The following is a 21414-nucleotide window of genomic DNA, read 5'->3' on the forward strand; positions in this document are numbered from 1 at the left end:
ATGTGTTGATCTATGATGTGAGCTTGCTGCTTCCAGGAGGAGTCAGATGGACGCTCAGAAAGCTCAGTACGACCTGCCCTCTCTCTGTAGGGGACCTTCAGTGGCTGGAGGCCCAGAGAGAACCGATACACACAGTGTTTCCTCCCAGAGCTGCTGGGAACTTTTTGCTTCTTAAAAGTCACAACCCCCTTTTTGCAGCCACCAGTGGATCACAGCTGCCAAAATGAAGTTCAATCCTTTTATGACTTTTGATAGAAGCAAGAACAAAACCTGGCATTCTCACATGTGTACCTTCTCACATTCAGAGGAAAATCATGTCTCCCTGTCCCCCCCCTTCCAAAGATCTGAGACAGATGTAGAATGCTCATTCAAAAAGATGATGAAGTTCACAGGACACTACAAAGTCCAGCAGATTGGCAGGTTGGTCCAAGTGTACCAGAAGAAATACGTCATCTACATTGAGTGAGTCCAGCGAGAAAGGACTAATGGCACAACTGTCTACGTGGGCATCTACCCCAGCAAGGTGGGTATCACCAGGCTGAAGCTGGACAGGGACCGCAAGAAGATCCTGGAGAGGGAAGCCAGGTCCCTACAAGTGGGAAAGGAGAAGGACAAATACAAGGAAGAGACGATGAATAAGATGCAGGAGTAGTGACATCCCATGCACGGCTTTCATTCAAGACTGCTTAAGTAAAAAGGAAATAAAAAAGGCCACAACCCCAGGCCCTGTCATTTCTGAGTCAAGACAGACATAACTGGTCCCTATGGGTCTGTCACTTTTGTTCTTGGGCCAAGCCATGCAGCACTCAAGGGTCTCTAGTCTACAGACAGCTGCTGTGAGGATTCTCAGTTGCCTGGTCTTGTGAGTCAGTTCCTCTCCTGCAGCTGAGTACCTGTCCTGTGGGCTCTATACGGCATGCAGTGCTAGCTAGCATGATGTTATAAAAGCTTCTAAAATGGGCCAGCAGGACAGCTAAAGGCCCACAGCCATCCACTCCAAGGAAGTCCCACAAAGGCCTAGGAAATGCTAAATCAAAACAAGGCCCAACATAGCATGACATGGTCCCATCATTGTCTGAGTCGTTTTGTCCAATAGCAATGAGTACCACAGAATGAAAGAAGACATCCTCCCACCTGGTCCTCCATGAACTATCTCGCTTCCTCACCGGGGTGTGCTGCTATTATGTGGGGCCTCCATGCAGCCCTCATGACCCAATGGTCTTAGAAGGACTCGCTCTCTAACCTGCTGTGTCTCCTGATGGTGTCAGACCTCTGGTTCTGACAGGATCCAGGTGACTACCACCTCCCTTGCATCTCCACTGGCCTCCCCTGGATGCTGAAAGGGTCCTGAGCTTGGTAAACAATCTGCATTTCCACTATAGGTTACATCATATACAGTGGAGGGGGGAATAATTATTCACCTCTTAAACAAACTTAACCCCTTCTTCCATTGATCGTTGCTCAGGCATTGGAGCCTTCTAGAAGCTCACTAATACAGCATTTGCTGATTTTTAACACCTGGGAACTCCACCTTGACATAATCCTTCCACATTTGTCTCTAAGTGAGCTGGGCAGCCTCCTTTGTCTGCCTTTCCCATCTCTTACTTCATCTTGTTGATATTGTACTTTATAGAGACAGTCTACATGCTAGGCAAAGTCATTCAGGTCTGTGAGAGCTCGTAAAGACCGGCCCACCACAAGGGCTCACAAGGCCACAGACACGTCATCATCTTCCCAAGGTCGCTGCTGAACCAACCGCTTTCTTACCAGTCAACACTGCACAGGTAAATCTGACATCTAACACTGCTGGTCTCATGTCCAATTCTATAGCAAGGCTCTTCCTTCCTCCATTTTCTTCCTATCCTTGGTATTCAAGGAACCCCAGCTGGTGACAGTAGAGTACTCTTAATGGCTCATAGGAGACAGCCCACCAGCTACTGATTTTCCTTGCATTACTTCAGACTCTGTAGTCTTTGCCCCAATGAAGGATAAGCAATTACATTATTCTCTTTCTCCATCTGTATTTCCAGTGTAGTTTACATCATATATGGTGGAGGGGGGATAATTATCCCCCCCCAAAACAAACTTAACCCTTTCTTCCAACAACAGTTGCTTAGGCATTGGAGCTTCTAGAAGATTGACCCATCCCATCTGCCCTCATGAGCTGTGCTATGGATGATTCTTTTACGTCTTGTTTATCCTGGAACACTCTGCTTCTAGGAGGAGTCAGAATGGAAGCTCAGGCAAGCTCAGTAGGAGTCACCAGCCCTCACTGTGTAGGGACTTCCAGTGGCTGCCGGCCCAGGAAACCAATACACACGGTGGCCTGGTCTCTTCCTAGAGCTGGCGGGAACTTCTTGCTTCTTAGAAGCCACAACTCCAGGCCACTGGGGCTTTGGGATTCATACTGGCCAAAGGCCCTATGATTTCCCAACTCTGCCATTTCTGAGTGTGTGTGTGTGTGTGTGTGTGTGAGAGAGAGAGAGAGAGAGAGAGAGAGAGAGAGAGAGAGTGACAGAGCTGGTTCGTGGGGGTCTGACACTTTGTTCTTGGACCGAGACAAGTCACAAATCCAGCAGGTCAGGGCACAGTGGTCCCTGGCTGTTTTGATTTCCTACCTTCCAACTCCTCATGATGAGTCACGGGTTTTCCCTTCTTCTACATTAATGGTCGGGCCCGAGATAGCTCTTCTGTCATGTCTTCTGCCTCTTCCCACAGGTTCCATGTTTTTGGAGCCCAGGAAGGGCTTTCACATGGACACCCTTTTCCTTGCCTTCCCATCAATGCTTGAAATGTTCCCACACTTCTTCCCAGCCTCCTGTCTCACACCGCTCTCTCCTCCACACTCCCTCTGTCAAGTCAGATGCTCATTAGAGGCTAGCAGCTTGGTGTCTTTTTCCTGTTGTTACTCCCCCTCCCCCACTCCTGGAAGGGCACTTAAGCATCAATTACACGTCTTAACACCCACAAAATGGCCACACACCAGAGCCTAATTAAGATCTAGTCCCATAGGTGCTCCTTTTAGGGCCTGGGATATGTTTTATTTGTAATTTATTTTAATTTAATTCATTTTTAATTTAACATTGGGGCATCTCACCTATACAAGGCAGACCCTATTCATCAAAGGTGTACACCACTCCATTCCACACAAAAGAAGATGGCTCCCTCGGGAGTCTCCCCAGATAGCACAGACTTACTTGCATAATATCATCTCTGAGAGCATGCGGTCACCACAGCAGTAAGGAAGGTGGTGCACCATCCCATGTCACATGGGGGAGGGTAGCCTCAGAGAGACTGTACTGCAAATCCCTCACCCTTGCTTAATCAGCATCAGTTGCAGGTGTGATCGCCTGTTTCAGGGCCCATGGCATGGCGACACTCCTGCCCTCAAACTTATTTTTGGTTTTAACATGGTTGAACACGCTTGTCCATGTTCAGGTACCCATAGCATGTGAATTTTTCTGGAGGGATCTGGACAAACATCTCTGCATCCCAGGCAGGGAACCATCAACAGACCAAAGTGTCAGTTCCACAAATTCTGCCTTGGGGAATCAAGGACTTTAGATGGGTTCTTTACCTGACCATGGACGACTCTATCATTCTGTATTCCTCCCTGGGTCCCTTAGCAGACAACTTTGTGATTTGATTCCTATAGCCTGGTGACCAAGACAGAAGAACTGGTCTAGGAGTGGTGCTGTCATGCAAGGCAGAGGAGGTTGAAGTATCTTCAGACAACGGTTTTGAGAAAGAGCAATGGGGTCTACCCAGGCCAAGTGATTGGTAGAGACAGAGCAGCCTCTCCCTCCCCTCCCCTCCCCTCCTCTTTCCCTCCCCCCCTCCTCTCCCCTCTCCCTTTCCCTCTCCCTCTCCCTCCCTCTCTTCCTCCCCCTCCTCTTCCTTTCCCTCCCCCTCCCCCCTCTTCCGCCTCCCCACTCTGAGCCTAGAGTTCTGTTTTTTTTTTTCAGCACACAGGCAGGCAGCAAGCCCCATGATCCTTTGTGTCTACCCCATCCCAGCAGCACAGTTCCAGCCCCACAGCCATGCGTTGCTTCTCGGGTGTGTGAGAAGACTTGAACTCGGATCTTCGTGTTTGCTCAGCCAAAGCTCTTACCCATCAAGCCAATGCCCCAGCCCCTGAAGTTTTTCCCAAAGCTCCCGACTACATGATATGTATCTCAAATGCTATTTAAACATGAACAGAATGTGGTGGTATTCACCTATAATCCCAACACTCAGAAGACAGAGAGAGGAGGATTGCAAATTCCAGGCCAGCCTGGACTATAAAAGACCATGTCTCAAAAACAAACCAACGAATAAACAGGATGACTTGTAAAGTCATTTTCTCGACAAGGTCAGCTTGTTCTGATGACCACCACATGGTCTGGGTTTCTTTAACTTTATACTGAGCTTATCTTCAGCAGAGAACATGTTTTCTGCCCAGGGATGTGAGTGGTGTCTGGAGATAGCTTGGTTGTCTCCAGACAGTGAAGCCAGAAGTGCTGCTTCAGATCTCCCTGCAATGCAGGGAGTGAGTGCCCCTCACCCCAGGTGACCAGGTCCCAGTGTCAGCAGAGCTGTGGTTCCAAACCCCCATTCAAGATTAGTCCCAACTACCCTAAATTATTTCCTTTGGATGAGCTCAAATTTGGCTATAGTAGCTGGCTGAACTTTCTTTATGTTTAAAGGCACTTGTACTTTGGTTTTATATTTTTTCATCTGATTCTGTAGACTTTGTTAAGGTCATAGATGGTAGAATTCGTTGCCTCATTTTCTCTTCTTTCTTTTTTAGTTCTTTGTTTTGCTAAAGAAGGCATTCAAAGCCCAGGAAATCCCTTTACTCACCGCTGTGACCAACACTTTATCTTGGTGTGTAACTTTAAAATCTTCCAGCCTAAATTGTGTTTTACCACAGGCTCTGTCCATTCCTTGATCTGTTTGTTACCCAGGAATGTGATTTTAATGTGGAACGAGAGGGCATTTTCTCAATGTGTTCATGACTGAGGCACGTCTCCGGTCCTGTGGGCAGCTCTGGTTTTGGTTTTCTTTGGTTGATATTTTCAATGTGTGCTCATTTACTACTGGTGCGAGAGCTGCTCCTCTCTTCCTGGTTCATATTTCCTAAACATTTGCTGATTCTACTTCAGAGATTGTTTGGATTTAGATTTGACGAGATGTTCATGTAGTGATTGGAAAGAGAAGGCCCACCCTAGGCTCATATATTTATAAGCTTCATCCCAATTGGAGAACTGTTTGAGGATTAGAATGAGTGGCCATGCTGAAGTAGGCGTGGCCATGATGGAGCAGGCGTGGTCATGCTGGAGTGGGCGTGACCTCGTTGGAGAATGTGCATCACTGGGGGTGAATGTTGAGGTTTCCAAACTCCACACCAGGCAGGCGCGGTGGCTCTCTGCCTGTGGATCAGGGGGCTGAAACTCTCAGCTACTGCTCCACCCACCATCACGCCTGCTGCTTGCCACTGTTCTCCCACCCTGATGATAACGGATTAAACCTCTGAAACTAGAAGCGAGCCCCAATTAAATTCCTTCTAAGAGTCACCTTGGTCGTAGTGTCTCTTCACAGCAATAAGAACAGAATGGGCAGAGACAGAACTTCGCTTCCCTGTTCATTGCCCTCTGTCCAACCATGTCTGCTTGTCTCCCTCCAGCAACGTCCCATGACAGCTGGGCTTAGACCCAGGAGATCTCTCTATTTTCAACATAGGTCAGCCTGGAGCAGAGGGCGAGGCTTAGAGATAACTATTTGGGCAGCCAGGACAATGCACTTAAAGACATGAGACATGAACCCTAGCTTTGCAGGAAGATCAGCAGTACCCCTGGCCTCACCCACTGGAGATCACCAAGCGTATCTAGACACTGCCTGTAGACCTGGGTGGAAAACATGTTCTCTGCTGCAGATAAGCTCAGAATTTAGGATGAGAAACGCATCCTATCGTATCCTGTACTATAAGTGACTGGATCGCATCAAGGAATCGACTTTAGAAGTATTTAGCCATTAAGGGGTTGCGTTAACGGTAGGAACAGAAGGATCACTGGGGCTTTCTGGCTGCCAGCCTGGATGGAAAAACCTGGAGCTCTGAGCTCAGAGAGATCCTCACAAGGGAATACAGTGGAACCTGAGAAAGGGAGACACCTGACATTCTCTCCTCTGGCCAAACATGCACCAAACACACATGTAAGAAGAAAATCAAAAAGGACTTCAGATTACACGCTTTTTAAATTAGAAAGTAGCACCATGCCCAGGGTGGAGGAGACAGCTGGAGGCACAGCAAGAGTGACTGTGAGTCTCGGTGTCTAGGTTTCCTGCCCGTGGATGTCCGCACAGATGAGCGCAGGAACTCAGCTGGGTGTGTCCCCTTTCTGCCTCTTGCTCTGGGAACCCGGTCTGCCAGTCACCAGAGCACTTCTGGGACATAAATACCTCCACCATAGCCATGTCTATACCATTAATAACCCTAATATTAGGAGCTGGTCTCCCTCTCCTAAAATAGGGTTTGTATATTCTTTTGCAAAAGTCCTGGTAGTAAACTGAACACCCCTAAGTGGCGTCACCTGTTTGCCCAAAGTGACCCTATAGGTCAGTGGCTGGCATTTCCATCTGGGTGCCTTGTCCAATGCAGCCTCTAACGCCCTTCTGACCCAGTGACCCATTTTCCCCACTGACCCAGCCTAACCCTGTAGATGGCACATGCACCTGGGCAGACCTGCAGTGCAGAAAGCCCTTGTAGGACATCCGGAAAGCACAATAGTCAACACAAGAGCCAAGCCATGAAGACAGTGTAAGTTCACGGAGGGGGGGGGATCCCAAGGCCACATGGACTTATCTTAGAAATCCCATGGGGGGGGGAGTTCCTTTTGGCTGGATTCTTCATTCCTGGTCACCCCCTGTGGCTCCGTGGACGCACTTTCCTTTCTCGTTAGTATTTCATACCCCTCCCCTCTGCTCCACTAGAGTTTGCTTTATAGAGAAATTGCATCATGGTCATGACAGTGCTTCTGCAGGGGAAGCCAGTTCTCTGTGTCTGTGCTCTGATTCCCCCTAGGTCTGTGATATGCTGGGGCTGAGGATGCTGGAACGACATGGGTAGGGTGGTCCTGACCTGGAGGGCTTCAGTCTTGTGAAAGAAGAGCTTCCAAACAGCCCAGCCTGGGTGCTATGGGTATCAGGCTAGTGTCTGAGCTGTGTGCTAGGTGGGGAGTGGAGCCTTCTAGACTGGGTGCTATGGGGTATGGTGGTCTGCTGGGCTGGGTACTGTGGATAAAGGGTGCTCTACTGGGATGGTTGGTGTAGGTGCTGAGAGAGCTCCCAAGTCTGGATGCTACAACCGTGGGTCTGTTCTCTTGCATGCTCTGGGTGTGGTCCTACTAGATAGGCAGTCTCTGAAGTACAATGGGACTAAGTGGAACCACGGAACCTTCTTGCTGGACACCTCCCAAGCCAGCCCCTGTCTCTGGCACCTGTGAGACTGGCTGCTCTTCTGGAGGCTAGCGAGGGTGGAGTTCATCTGAGTGAGGACAGAGCCCTCCTGTGCTTTGCATCCCAGGGTGTGTAGACACACAGGGACCACATCCAAGAAGCAGTCCTTGGCCAAGCCCTCGGGACCAGGGTTCCATGAGAACCGTTTTTTATGGAGGATCGTGGTATGTAGAAGACTGAGAAATTGCCATAACAAGTGGAAACCCTTCCAGAAAGCAAACCCCGAGGAAGGACGCGCCAGGGCAGGGAGCGCTGAACACGTGGGAGGCTCAGACTCAGTTCCAAGGGGCGCGCCGGGCCACGCAGGTCCCAGTGCCTGAGGACTTGGCCTGGTGGCCGTTCTCACTGTATTTCAGGTCTAAGATATTCTTTGATTAATTTCTGTGGGCTTTACTAGAGTTACAACAGCAAGTCCCCAAGCACTAATTAAGGAAGAGAGGCGGACAGTGACTCATGCTGGAAAGAACCCTCCTGGCCATAACAAAGCTCAGGTCCTCACAGTGGGAACGGCCTCTGGTCAAGGCAGCTTTGGCTTTAGGTCAGCAAGATAATGGTCAAAGGTTTTACTTCTCTCTCTCTCACTCTCTCTCTCTCTCTCTCTCTGCCCCTCTCCTTCCCTCCCTCTCCCCTCTGTGTGTGTCTGTCTTTGTGTGTCCTCTCTATCTGTTTATGTGTGTGTGTGTTTCTGTATGTCCTTCTGTTTGTCTCTGTGTTTCTGTCTCTCTGTGTCTGTATGTATATATGTGTAGGTCTGTCTCTGTGGGCCCTTTGTCTCTCTCTCTGTCTGTTTGCCTGTCTCTGTGTCTCTGTGTCTATCTCTCTGTCTCTCTGTCTCTGTCTGCCTATCACTGCCCCCCATCTCTGCATGCGTTTACAGGCTCCAGGTTCCAATTGCATGTCCCCGGAAGAGCTGACAGGGACATCTGGCATGACTTCTTTCACAGTTCCCCTGATGCAGGCCAACAGATCCTTTTGGGGCTTGAACCCAGGGCCTCACACATGCAAGGCAGGCTCCCACTGAATTGTGACCCAGCTGTTCCAGATCACACGTCCATGAGGAGGGATCTGCCACCACCCAGACTGGAAGTCCCAACACACAGGACCATGTTGGCTGACCAAACCTTTTCTTGAAAGCTTGGCTGGTAAGAAGGAGAGTCAAGGTCATCACTTCGGTCACATGCTGGGGAAGGTTGACAAGGCACAAGTAAATCTTATCCAGCAAAGAAGCGGAGTGTGCCAAAAACGAGAGCAAATTCAAATGTGTATTTTCTCTCCAAGTGAGAAGTAGCTTGGAGCCCTTACTGCCATGTGACTCGACTCTGGTTTTGGATCTGACCTGGGAGACCACAAAGGACTCCCAGCCTGGGATTCCTTTAGTATCCAAGGGCTGAGCAGCAAGTGTGGACCTTGGTCTTGGGCAGACAGGGGGCTGAGTACCATTGGTACAGTGTGCTGCTATGCCTCAGATCCACAGCCCTGTCGTCTGGGTGATGTCAAGAGTATTGCATTCTCACAGGCTGTCCGTCTTCAGCCTCCATTCCCGCGAACACTTTGCATATAGATAAGAACCAGCTTGCTGTTTAGCCAAAGGAAATAAATCTCCTTTAGACCAGAAAGGGACGCAGTGGCTGAATCTCAACAGCTGGGCAAAATACAAATACAGACAACTCCGCTGTGAGCGGGGACAGCCAATGCAAAGCACCAGGCCACACAGGGTTAGCAACTCAGCCAGTGATGGAGATGTGCCTGTCTGCCAAGCAGCAGGCTGGAGATGAGAGAACCAGGAGGCAACACACATGTGGCCAGGTCCCCACGGGATGGTGGTTGACAGACAAGCAGGGCAGAAAAGTACACTCGAACTGTGTCCCCTTGTTCTCTTGGGTCTCACAAAAGGCAGTGGTGAAGAAGCTTCGCCAGCAAGCACGGGAACTGTGGGAACTGTGGGAGAGGTTGGAAGATTTGAGAAGCTGATTCAAGTGGAAGGCTGTTCACTGATCACACAGCAGCCATAAACCCAGGCCACCCAACCCTGAAGCTGCCTTTGAGCCCCAGCTTCCCCAAAAGCCACTCCCCTTTAGTTAGTTTTGGTTTGTGTGTATAGGTGTTCACACACACTTACTTTATATGCATCATCTGCACGGAGTGCCCACAGAAACCACAAGAGGACATCAGATCCCGCCGGAACTGGAGTTACAAACCGTTGCGGGCCTCCGTGTAAGTGCTGGGCACTGAATCCGGCTCCTCTGCAGGACCAGCCAGCGTGCTTGACCACTGAGCCATCTCTCTGGCCCCTTCACTGTCTCCTCTACATCACCACAATGCAGAAACACTTTCTCCCAGCTGACAGCACTCCCTTTATGAATTGTATGTTCATACAGCATTGCTTGTTTTAATTAAAACTTTTTCATAATTGTAGATTCACAGGCAGTTGAAAACAGTAAATGCCCAGAGGTCCCATGTGACTTCTTACCCAGTGTTAAATGATGGTAACATCTTGTATTAAGTAGGGACAGCAAATGGGACCTTTTGCAGTCAGGGAAGATCATTCAGCCATCCCTGCATGACAGTTCAGACTCCCAGGTCTCTCATCCCCAGACCTCTGACATTACCCTTTAGGGATCCCTTTCTCCCTCTTTCCCTGATCCCTGAAATGGCCACTCTGTTCCCGGGGTCTACCATTTATCTACTGTATAAACGGGGCAGTCCAGATGCAATCTTTTGGAATTCGCTGTTCCTCACACTGCAATTTTCTGGAGACTCATCCCAGCTGCACTCTGTGGCTTCCTTCAACAGTGGAGGCATAGCTGGTTCTGTTACTGTAGCTCAGATTGTGCCATGATTTGTCTTTAATATAGGACATTACTGAAGACATCTGTGAACAGGAGTTTCTAGGATCCATGCCCAGGAGCAAAGTTGTAGGATACTTGTCCAGGAGCAAAGTTGCTGGGTCACAGGGTGTTTAAAAAAATTCAAGACCATCCAAACTGCTTTTCAGAGTAGCTGCCTCACTTTAAGTTGCTGTGAGTTACCTCCAGACACTCTCCCTAGAGATCAGGATGCCCTGTGTGCAGCCATTCTGATAAGTGTGAATAGACACTTGGTATTTATCCCTCAGTGGCTGGTGGTGTTTCATTGCGATAGAATCTCTCTACTGAAGTGTCTGCCATAGCTTTTGTTCATTTCCTATTCAGTCTCAATAAAAATAAAAAATGTAGTTTATTTCATCCATGTCACTGTCCATCATCAAGGGAGGTCAGGGGCAGGAACTCAAGGCAGGAACCTGGAGGCAGGAGCTGAAGCAGAAGCCATGGAGGAGTGCTGCTGACTGCCTTGCTCCCCATAGCTTGCTCAGTTTGCTTTCATATACAATTCAGGACCATATGCCCAGAGTGGCACAGACTTCAATGCACTGGGCCCTCCAGTATCCATCATCAATCAAGAAAATGCCTCACGGGCTGGCCCACCAGCCAGTCTGGTAGAAGTGTTTTCTCAGTTGATGTTCCTTCTTCCCAAATGTCCCTTGCTTGGGTCAGGTTGACAAAACGTTAATCAACACAGAGCCCTTGTGTTCATTGCTAATGCACACAGACGCAGTTAGTTTTTGTCTGTTTGTTGTATAATTGGGCACTTTTTGACCTCAGTGAGTGTCCTAGCATTTAAAAAACAGACTTTTTTGGGATTTGGGTGGAGAGGGAGAAGTTCTCTGTGAACAGAGGCGGTTTCATTTCTTCCTTTCAAGGGTGTTTTATTCATCTTATTGCTGTGTCTGAGCCTCCCACTAGCATGTTCCTTAGCAGCAAGTGTGACCCCTCGAGCTCCCTTCCTCACACTGGTAAATGTAATCTGGATATGGGGACTTCATAGATGCTTTTGACCTAAGAATCCACTGTAACAAGCTTTTTTTTCCCTGAGAATTTTGGTTCTCACCATCAGTGGGTGCTGAATACTGACAAATGGTTTGCACATCAGGTGACAGGCCATTTGCCATCTCTATTCTTTTGTCATCAATGCACCATAGAGATTTGTTTCAAATCATTTCTTTTCATTTTTTAAAAAATGTGTATATCTCATATATGTGTATAAATGTATTTTCATCAAATTCACCCCACCCCCTTCAATTCCTCCCCTATCTTCTTACTGTCTTTACAACTTCATGTGATCTTTTACAAAAACCCACCAAGTCCACTTAGTGCTGCAAATATGTGTGGAGTGTAAGACCATCCGTAAAACCTGATTGTTTTTCTTCCCCAGTGACCATCAGTTGTCAATAGCTCCTGATCAAAGAATAGAGCTTCTTGAGTCCCACCCTTACCTTTGCTTGGATTTCAGCTGATTTGAACTTGCATAGGTTTTGTGCATATAGTCACAGCTGCCGTGGGTTCATGTGTGCAACGGTCCTTGTTTTAGTCAGAGTTTCTATTCCTGCACAAAACATCATGACCAAGAAGCAAGTTGGGGAGGAAAGGTTTATTCAGCTTATAATTCCACCTTGGTATTCATCACCAAAGGAACTCAAGCAGATCAGGAAGCAGGAGCTGATGCAGAGGCCATGGAGGGATGTTACTTACTGGCTTGCTTCCCCTGGCTTGCTCAGCTTGCTTTCTTATAGAACCCAAGACTACCCAGGGATGGTACTACCCACAGTGGGCCCTCCGGCCTTGATCACTAATTGAGAAAATGCCTTACAGCTGGATCTCATGGAGGCATTTCCTCACCTGAAGCTCCTTTCTCTGTGATTACTCCAGCCTGTGTCAAGTTGACACACAAAGTCAGCCAGCACCGTCCTGTTCTATCCAGCTATGGGTTCATGTGTGTGATAGTCTTGTTATAATGTTTTATTGCAAATTTAATCTTTCTGTCCCCTCTTCCTTCATGACCCCTGAGCCTTGTGGGGATAAGGGTGTTATCTAGCTGTTCCATGTCCCTGTAGATGGACACTCCAGGGTCTCTTAATTAATTGGTGGTCTCTGAATTAATTGTCATCTACAGGAAAATGTTTCACTGGTAAGGGGCAGAGGCATACTATCTGTGGGTATAAATATAAGAACTTGAGGATAGTTTATTGATATGTCAATTTAGTAGAATAAAGGTATTAGGTTCTCCCTTAAGATCTAGGACCTTGCAAAGCTATGAATGCTGTTAATGCACCAGACAAGAGTTCCATCTTATGGATGGAGTATTTACATTCAATAAAAAAATCTTGAACCAGTCCTGCACTCCTGCAGTATCTCTTAATCGGTGTATCAATGGATACACACACACACACACACACACACACAGAGAGAGAGAGAGAGAAAGAGAGAGAGAGAGAGAGAGAGAGAGAGAGAGAGAGAGAGAAGGAGAGAAGGTCTCTCTCTTCCCCTCTCTTTCTCTCACTCCTTCCTTCCTTCTCTCCAGTGTTTTGTGTTTTCAATTGTCTGTTTTTTATTTTGGTATCAGGGTAATGTTAGCCTCATAGATTGAATGGTTTTCTCCTATTTGTTTTCTGGTTGAGACTGTAGATTTGTTATTGGTCCCTAGTCAAATGTTTGGTAGAATTTTGAGCATTAAGTTATTAATTTAGCTTCCTTAATATTTATGGGCTGTTCAAACAATCTAGTTTATTCTGGGTAAATTATGGAAGGCTGTTGATTTTTTGTGAAGCCAATTTGACAGATTTATGTAAAGCTGACTATAGTGTATGCCTTTATTATTCTTTTGAGGTCTTTAGGATGTATAATAAATTCCCATTTCATGAATGGTATTTTTTTTTTTGCCTTTCTCCCTTTCTTTGTGGATATTGCTAAATTTGTCAGTTATTGGTCATACCCATTTGTGCCTCTGATATTCTTTATTGTTTAATATATTCAACATCAAGAATTTCTATTCTCATCTTTATTTTTTTCTTTTGATTTATTTTCTCTCTTATATTCTTTAGGTAGGAGTTTAAATTTTTTATTTGAGACATTACAATGTATGCATTTATTGTTACCATTTTTCTTACCACTACTGTGTACCTATGTCCTACAAATTTTTATGTATTATAACCTTTCATTTTCTTTGATTAAATGACTTTAAAAATTTCCTCCAGATTTCCTGTTTGACTTTTGTGTTTAAGTTTTGTAGATTTTTTTTGTTACAAATTACTAGTTTCTGGCTTGACTATGCTGTGATTGGATAACACACTTTCTATGACTTTCACTCTTTGGAATTTACTGAATTTGTCATATGACCCAAGATACAATCTGCTTTGATTTGTATTTTTATTAGCACTTAAAATATTGTCTACTCTGTTGTTTGTGGGTGTCTTGCTTCCATGTATATTAGATACCATTGGCATCTATATTTTTAGTGTTCTTTTGTTAGGATTGTTCTATGAATTATTGGGAGAGGGGCTGAAATCTTCAACTATAACTGGATTTGTCTACTCCTTTCTGCTCTATTATTTTATTTATTTTTAATGTGTGTGTATGTGATGTATGTGTGTATGTGGAGGAGTTGCTCATGCCACAGTACATGTCAGAGGACAACTTTGTTGAGTTGGATCTCTCTTTTCATCGTGTGGGTTCTGGGGCTTGAAGGCAGATCATCATGCTTATTCAACAAGTGTCTTTACTTACTGAGCCATCAGCCAGTAGAGCCGGGGCCATCAGCTCTATTACAACTTTGTTGTCCTGTATGTTCATGTAGTGTAGCTGAATGGTTGATTCTTGCTTGTGTGTGTGTATGTTTTAAATCCAAGCTAGAAATTCTATTCTATTAGTGTCTTTAGGCCATTTACATTTAGTGTAATTATTGCTGGGTTAGGATGTATGTATACTATTTCTCTTTCTGCAAAGTTGTATTTTTATTTCCTTGTCTTCCGATGGCATACTTGAATATTTTTGATTCCATTTTTTTTTATTTTTCAATCACCCAAGTAATGCAAATTTAGGGTAAAAATATGAATCTGGTTGCTAGTGTTTCCGGCTTCTCAAAGGTAATTTTTTCCTCTGTGTTCTGCTTAACACCAAGACTGTTTTCCTTGAAGTGCTTTGGGTGTAGATGGGAAATGTGGTAGCTTGTTTGTGGACAGGAAGGAGAAGTGGAGAGAATCTCAAAGCAGAGTCTCCTTCTTGGGAGGTCTCAGCTCCCTGCCTGCAGACTGAAATTGGCCCAGTCCGGCATCTTTGAGGTACTAATGATTTGTGTATCTTTTTTTTTTTTTTTATCCAGAATCCATTTTTCTTTATACTTTAGGACTTGAGTTTTCTTGCATCTTTGATTTGTGCGGGGAATTGGGTTTGATGATTTTTGTCCCTCAAGTTCCTAGAAGTACAAGATTCAGATCCTTTGATTTTTCTTCTCAGGACAGAGCTGAGAATCTTGTTTGGGGAACTTTATTTTTATAAAATACCAAGGAAACATGAGATTAGAGTAGAGCTTGGAAAAGAAAGAGAGGCAGAAGACCTGGGCTGCGGTGCCCCACTGAGCTGGGCATCACTGTAGGCCATGGAGGTACAGCTGTGCTAAGGACCCGCAGCAGCTATGGAGACGAGCTCAGAGTTGTCCTACTCTGGGACCTGGAGGAGCAGTGTTTATCAGAGTTGCTCTAGATGTATGCACTCCCTCGCATTAGCACCCCTGGATGTGTCCAGAAAGGATGAGTGTCAAATGGCCAGGAAGCCCTAAGCAGAGAGTGAGTCCCCCAAGTGGTGGGGACACATTGCCCCTCAGCCAGTTCCTTGGTAGTCACTGAAGCAAAGGATGACAAGAGGTTCTCCATTGTGTGACTTGAAGGTGTACAAGAAAAGTTTCTATGTTAAAATTGTAATCCCCAGAGCTGGGCAGTGGTGGTGCATGCCTTCAATCCCAGCACTTGGAAGGCAGAGGCAGGCAGATTTCTGAGTTTGAGGCCAACCTGGTCTATAGAGAGTTCCAGGACAATCAAGGCTACACAGAGAAACCCTGTCTGGAAAAACCAAAACCAAAACCAAAAAAAAAAAAAAAAAAAAAAAAAAAAAAAAAAAAAAAAAAAAAAATGTCAGTGGGTAATTGGGATTAGATGAAGGGATGCCCGTGTGAAGGCATTATTGGCTGTTGGAGTGGGGGAGGGGAGCGCATTCATTCTGTCTCCCCGTGTACCGTCTCTGCTTACCCACCCCAGAATCTAGGTGAGCACCAGAACCATGGGCTTGGACTTCCCAGCACCCAGAACCATGAACCAAATGAACTTTCTTCTTTATAAATGACCTTGTTACAGCTATTTTGCTGTAGCTGTGGACTGAGACCATCATGCACTGTAGAATGCCGTCACAGGGCAGTGGCCTCTCCTCACCTGACTCTGGGCGATCATTCATCTCTCCTCCCGACAGGGTTCCTTTACCAGCTGACTTCCTCTTCCGCATGGACTCTGCTCTTTTATCTCCCAGCTTGCTTAGGGTTCGCATGCCACCGCTTCCCCCACCCTGCTGCTGACATATCCTTTTGGCTTCAGCTCTTGCAGCCAACAAGAGCAGCCTCTGTTCCCCAAACCCCTAGAGGACTGTGCTTGGCCCAGCTCATCCTTTTGATAGAGGCCACCCATGCCTGGGCTCTTGGCAGCTAAGTGGTTATCCAGAGTTCGCCTCCCTCCAATCAGCAGAGTGGGAGGGGCTATGTGGGGATGGGGCTGTTTTCGCAGGGGACCAATGGGCAGGAAGACTGTCCACGTGGACAAGGAAGGCTTGGGGACAGAGAAAGGTCTTCTAATTTTCCCTCACCTCTGGGATTCCTCGAAGTGGACAGTGGGAGGAGATGGCTCCAGAGGTCGCTGGGTCCATCCAACGAATAGAAATCCGCAGCTCCTTCCAACTGCTTGGCCTTGTCTGCCTTTGTTTAATCTGTGAATTGCTGGCTCAGCTCCAATATGATAAAGAGTCACATTTGTTAATCTTGGCATCAAAACAGTGTTTAAAAAAATCTGAACAAAACTAAGGGAGCAGTATGTTTCAAAGATGTAAGGCCAAGAAGGGAAGGAGTGCTTTGTGGATAGCATATAAAGCAAGACAATCCAGCAAACCCCGCTCTGGGCTGTGTGAATCTTTTACCCCATCATGGTGGGAAGGTGGGGAGCTTCCATCCAATCTGAGCATGAAAAACAAAGTAACTTAGACCGGCACAGCACAAGTGGCTCTCATGGGCACGCCTGTCTAGAGTGTCTTGTCCCTTCACGGCCAAGCATGGCCTCCAGGCTTACTTTCAGCGTGTCCTTATGAAGTGAGAGTCCCTCCCACTCATTCATCTGTGGAGCGCAGCTGCACAAAGTCTGCAGGGACCTTGCAGCTCAGAGCTGGGTGCTGATCTTGTCAGGATTTCTTCTCCCCTCTGGACATTCATGCAGCCCCCAGGCATGGGCAGCAAATTATCCAGGGACTCATTTCAAACTCTGCCCCTCCCTGTCCGTTATTATTCGTTTCCCGGGGACAGCCCTGTGGGTTGGGCTTGGTTTTCGCAATCCCTTCTTTATAGATACAGACTGCTGATTCCTGGCATTGTGGATCTCACAAAACCACAAAGCCATCTCTGGGCCTTCTTTCCAGGGATACATGGAGGCTGTCCCAGAGCTTAGGGAGCATGCGCGACCCCAGGGCTCCAACCCATCCGTGCTCTAAGAATAAGACGCCCGGCTGCGCTTTCCATTTTCTCAGTCATTGTCAAGGTTCCCGTTTGGCCGTGGCCTCTCAAGATGTCAACGGGACAAGAAAGATTTCTATGTTCTTTCTTCCTCTTCGTATTCTGTAAGCCTAGCCATTTTTAGCATTCATGGACCTTCTGTTCTTGATGGAAGTGCCAAATATTTATTTGTTAAAAAATGTTGTGTGTCGTAAGCTGATAGGGAGTCCAGCTCAAAGGACTATAGGGCCATGGGTTCGGGAGAACTTTGATCCAGCATCAGCAGTGGGACGAGCACTGAGTTTAATACCACTTGGTGGAAAGAAAGAACCAACCCCTGCAGATGCCCACATGTGTGCATTGGTACATTGTGCCCCCCACATACACATACACACACATACACATACACACACACACACACATATGTAAAACAAATAAAAAGTAATTAAAAATAAATAAGTGAATGACATAAAGAATGATAGAAGAGATCAACTGCCACACTTCTGGCTTCCACACGCACACATACACAAGCATGTGCCCGCTCCCAGCATTCATGTATACACACACACATGCACACACACACACACACACACACACACACACACACACACACACACGCACACACAATTTGCCCATTTGCCCCCTTGATGGGCCATGGAGGCTGACGTGGATGCCATGGTGCTGTTCTTTCTTCACGGCTCCATATCAGCAGAGGCCCAAACCCCACGAAGCTTCCTGTACGACACCCAGCAGCCGATCTGGGCAGCCTTCTCTGCTCAGTGTCATAGAGACCCCATCTTATCATAGATGCCTCTTATCATGCCCTAGCCCCGCCCACCTCCAAACCCCACCAACTGTCAATCCCTATAGCCACCGTCCATACTGCCAGCCTGTCCCCGCAGCCCCCTGTTACCATTCCCTATAGACTTCTATCCCCCACATCCCCATCCCTCATGGGTGGTGCTCCACAAACCCAGGGAACATCACACGGGTGGCATGTGGCCCGCTCCTTGCCTTGGGTCGTGCTGCCCTCTGACCTCTGCTCTCTGTTGGCTGCCCTGTAGTTATGAGAGACCTCTCGGGCCACTACACCAGCTTCACCTCTGTGTCTTACCACATGGATGGTGGCCAGTCTTAGTATCTTTTGCTCTATAGTCACCATCTGGACTTACCACGTGCTAGACGGTGTCAGGATGTGAACGCCTTAGATTGTACACTTTCCTATAGGACATTCACCCAAGCTCTGTGTGTAACCACACCCCTCCCCACATAACCTGAGCATCATGTAGAACTCTATTAACTCCGTGTCCCACCACCAGCCCATGGGTCATCACCAACTTCTTTATCTTCATACTCTGATAGACAGACCTTCATGTAGGACACTTCTCTAGCTTCTGGCCTCCTCTGGTGACACAGAAGTTACCACAGGGCTTGAGTAGGCTAAAAGCTGTGTGTTCTTGCAAGTCTGTTGTCCCAGGAAGGAGAGACTCTCTCTGTAAGCCACACACCCTGGGCATGAGGCCTTGCTCAGAAGAGACAGTTTGGAGCCTTTGCTTTTACCAGGCCTTGGACTTGGCCAGGCCTCTCTAGCAATGGGTCCCTGAGCCCTCTCTATTTCCCCACCACTGTGAAAGGAGCTGGTTTTCTACCACACACTCCCCACCATGGTGTACAGCCCCAGACTCAGACTTCTGAAACCGTGAGTCGAAGCAGGCATTTCGTCTTTCAAGTTGTTTCCCCTTTTCTGTTTTTTCTGCTTGCTCGTCCATTTGTCACAGTGACTCAGATCAACACACTTTGGTTCCTGGGCCCAGGTTTGCCAACACTGGTGTTATCCCAGATTAGCATGACTGGCTTCTAGAAATCCCTGCAACTATTAATGTGTGGAGAACCAAATGCACACCTCTCATTCTTTCTCGTCCCCTTTAGAGTGGCAAAACATTTCATTTCTGCAACCCTCTCAGCTTGCAGGCATAGAGATGAGAACAGCGGGGGAATGCAGGGCTGAGCAGGCCTCTTTATTGTTCCTGGGTGTGGAGCATAACACACAGCGCGTGGCAGTCACTTAGCTGGTAAAATATCTCAATAAATAAACAAATAAGCAACATATACACTGAACAGGGAATATAAAAAAAATGGCTAGCTGAGCAGGTCGTGGAGACGTAAGGAACAGAAAGTGTACGGGCAAGAATTCCAGGCTTCCTCGAAAACAATCGCGGGAGGTCTGGGGTGGGAGGGATCTTGAGTTCTTGTTCTGAGAGCCTTGGTCCAGTTTAAACAGGTTCTACAAGAATGCATTTCTGTTTTATTTAAAAATATACATTTTTTTAAAAAAGGCACTTAGAGGGAAATACAATCCAATATATATCCTTACAAATGCATTCCTGAAGCTAGAACTTTCCAGAAAGATTCCCCCAAACTAAAACCCAGGAGGAAAATCCAACGGTGACGAGATGAGGACACAGAAGTCACTGGCAGGAAGGCCGGTGCCCATCCCATGGGTATCGCTGAGAAGAATGTGAACCTGGGTCTCTGTCCCCTGCCACTGTTGTCCCCTCTGAACACTTGGGCACCGGGGTCACGAGGAGCCACGAGGTTGTCCAGGTGCCGAAAGTCACAGCCGTGGACACATCCAGTTCCGCTTACGCCTGAGATGTGCAGGTGGGTCTGGAAGAGAGAGAGGGGGTGGGGGTGAGATGCCACAGCCTTTGGCATTTGGGGAAGTATGACCTTTACCTGAGGGAGCCTCGGGCTGCAGGTATGGATGGAGAGCTGGCTCTGTTTGACCGGTGCCACTCCCAATTCCTTCCCCCACAGAAGCTGGGCAGGGATGGATCTCAGTTCCCAGGCCCTGGAAGGCTGCTGTCTAGACAGCACCGTCTTCTCAGGGCCACACACTGGGTCCTGGGAGAGATTCCCACTTAAGCTCCAGGATGAGGCTGCTGAGAGGCCGCTGTTGATGATGGCTGACCAGGGTTAGAAGGGATAGAATGGGCATGCAAGAGAATAGACAGCTCTAGAGAGAACTGTCAAAGGCAGACAGATTTCTCTTTGTAAATTCTTAGGAAGCCATACTCAAACATCTTGGAAAACAGAGATAGATTCCCAAGAAGCTGCATTAAAATGTGCAGAAAAATCCTGTGAGTATTACAACTGATCCCCCCCACCAAGTATAAATTCACACTTAGACTACCATAGCCTCAATGTCTGGATAGGTATGTGATATGTGTACATATCACATACATAGAGTATGTGTGGTGTGTGTATCTATGTATGTGTATGTGTTGTGTGATGTGTGTGATTAGTGTATGTATGATGTGTGTAAAGTGTTTGTGTATATGTGTGTTATGTGATGTGTATATGTAATGTATGTGTGGTGTATGTATATATGGTATGTGATGTGTGTATAATGTATTATAGTATATGATATATATGTAGTGTGTGTGTGGTACGTGATATGTGTGTATAGTATACATGTGGTGTGTGATATGTGTGTATATATGTATGTGTGTATGTGATGTTGCCTAGTGCGTGAAGAGTGTGTGTGTCATGTGTACAGTGAAGTGTGTAGCATACATTGTGCTGTGTTTCTTGCTCCCTCATCCATCAGTGAGATCCATGACTTTGTATCACTACAATGTCATACAACTGATTTTTAAGCAGTGGGAGGCAATGAAAACTGGGCCAGTAGGACTTGATGCCAATGCTGGCTTACGGGCTCTGCTCTCATAGTGATCTGGTGGAGGAACCTTTTGGGGGTCACTTAGCACCGCCTCTACTGGTGCTATCTAATGGTAGCATTTGGATGTGGTCAACAGGTCAAAGGTCATGCTCATGGAAAACACTGTATTTACATGCCACACACCCATGACCTGTGGGCAATTCCCTTATACATACGTATATGGGCAAGCATATGCTTACTATATGCACACACGTGCTCTACTCAGCAGCAGCCTATCTTCCCTTAGTGGAAGCTGATTTTGAACCAAATTCCTAGAGGGGGTGGTGTGTAGACAGGCAGGGAACATCTGCCTGTGGAGGCATCTGTGGGAGGATGTCCAGGTCTGTGAGGAGTCTGGAGGGTTTGACACCAGATCTCCACCACTCGTCTTCACCCACCTTGCGCTCACTGAAGATGGAAGTTGGTGGGCGAGCCAGAATAAGAGGGGCGGCCTTTTAGTTCAAGATCGCTTTACTGTTGCATGGTCCCCAGAGCGAGGAGGACATATTCGTTGGCACAAGCTGCCATCAGGAATCATCAGCATGCTGAAAGTCTCACCCAGGTGGGTAATGAAGCCATAAGGGTGG

The 21414-nt window shown here is 47.1% G+C and overlaps 1 protein-coding gene and 1 pseudogene across 1 annotated transcript in view; one reads left to right on the forward strand and one right to left on the reverse strand.

The window, feature by feature from the left end:
- The first annotated feature begins 223 nt into the window (after window positions 1-223).
- Window positions 224-652, forward strand: LOC127692653 (60S ribosomal protein L26-like; annotated as a pseudogene).
- Window positions 653-19121: 18469 nt separating this feature from the next.
- Window positions 19122-21414, reverse strand: part of Twist2 (twist family bHLH transcription factor 2) — a 43705-nt gene continuing 41412 nt past the window's right edge. Inside the window, exon 2 of the mRNA XM_052192601.1 lies at window positions 19122-19773. The gene's annotated coding sequence lies outside the window, so the exon portion shown is untranslated. The remainder of the gene's footprint in view (window positions 19774-21414) is intronic.

The sequence above is a fragment of the Apodemus sylvaticus genome, chromosome 9, assembly GCF_947179515.1.
Source record: "Apodemus sylvaticus chromosome 9, mApoSyl1.1, whole genome shotgun sequence".
Lineage (NCBI taxonomy): Eukaryota > Metazoa > Chordata > Mammalia > Rodentia > Muridae > Apodemus > Apodemus sylvaticus.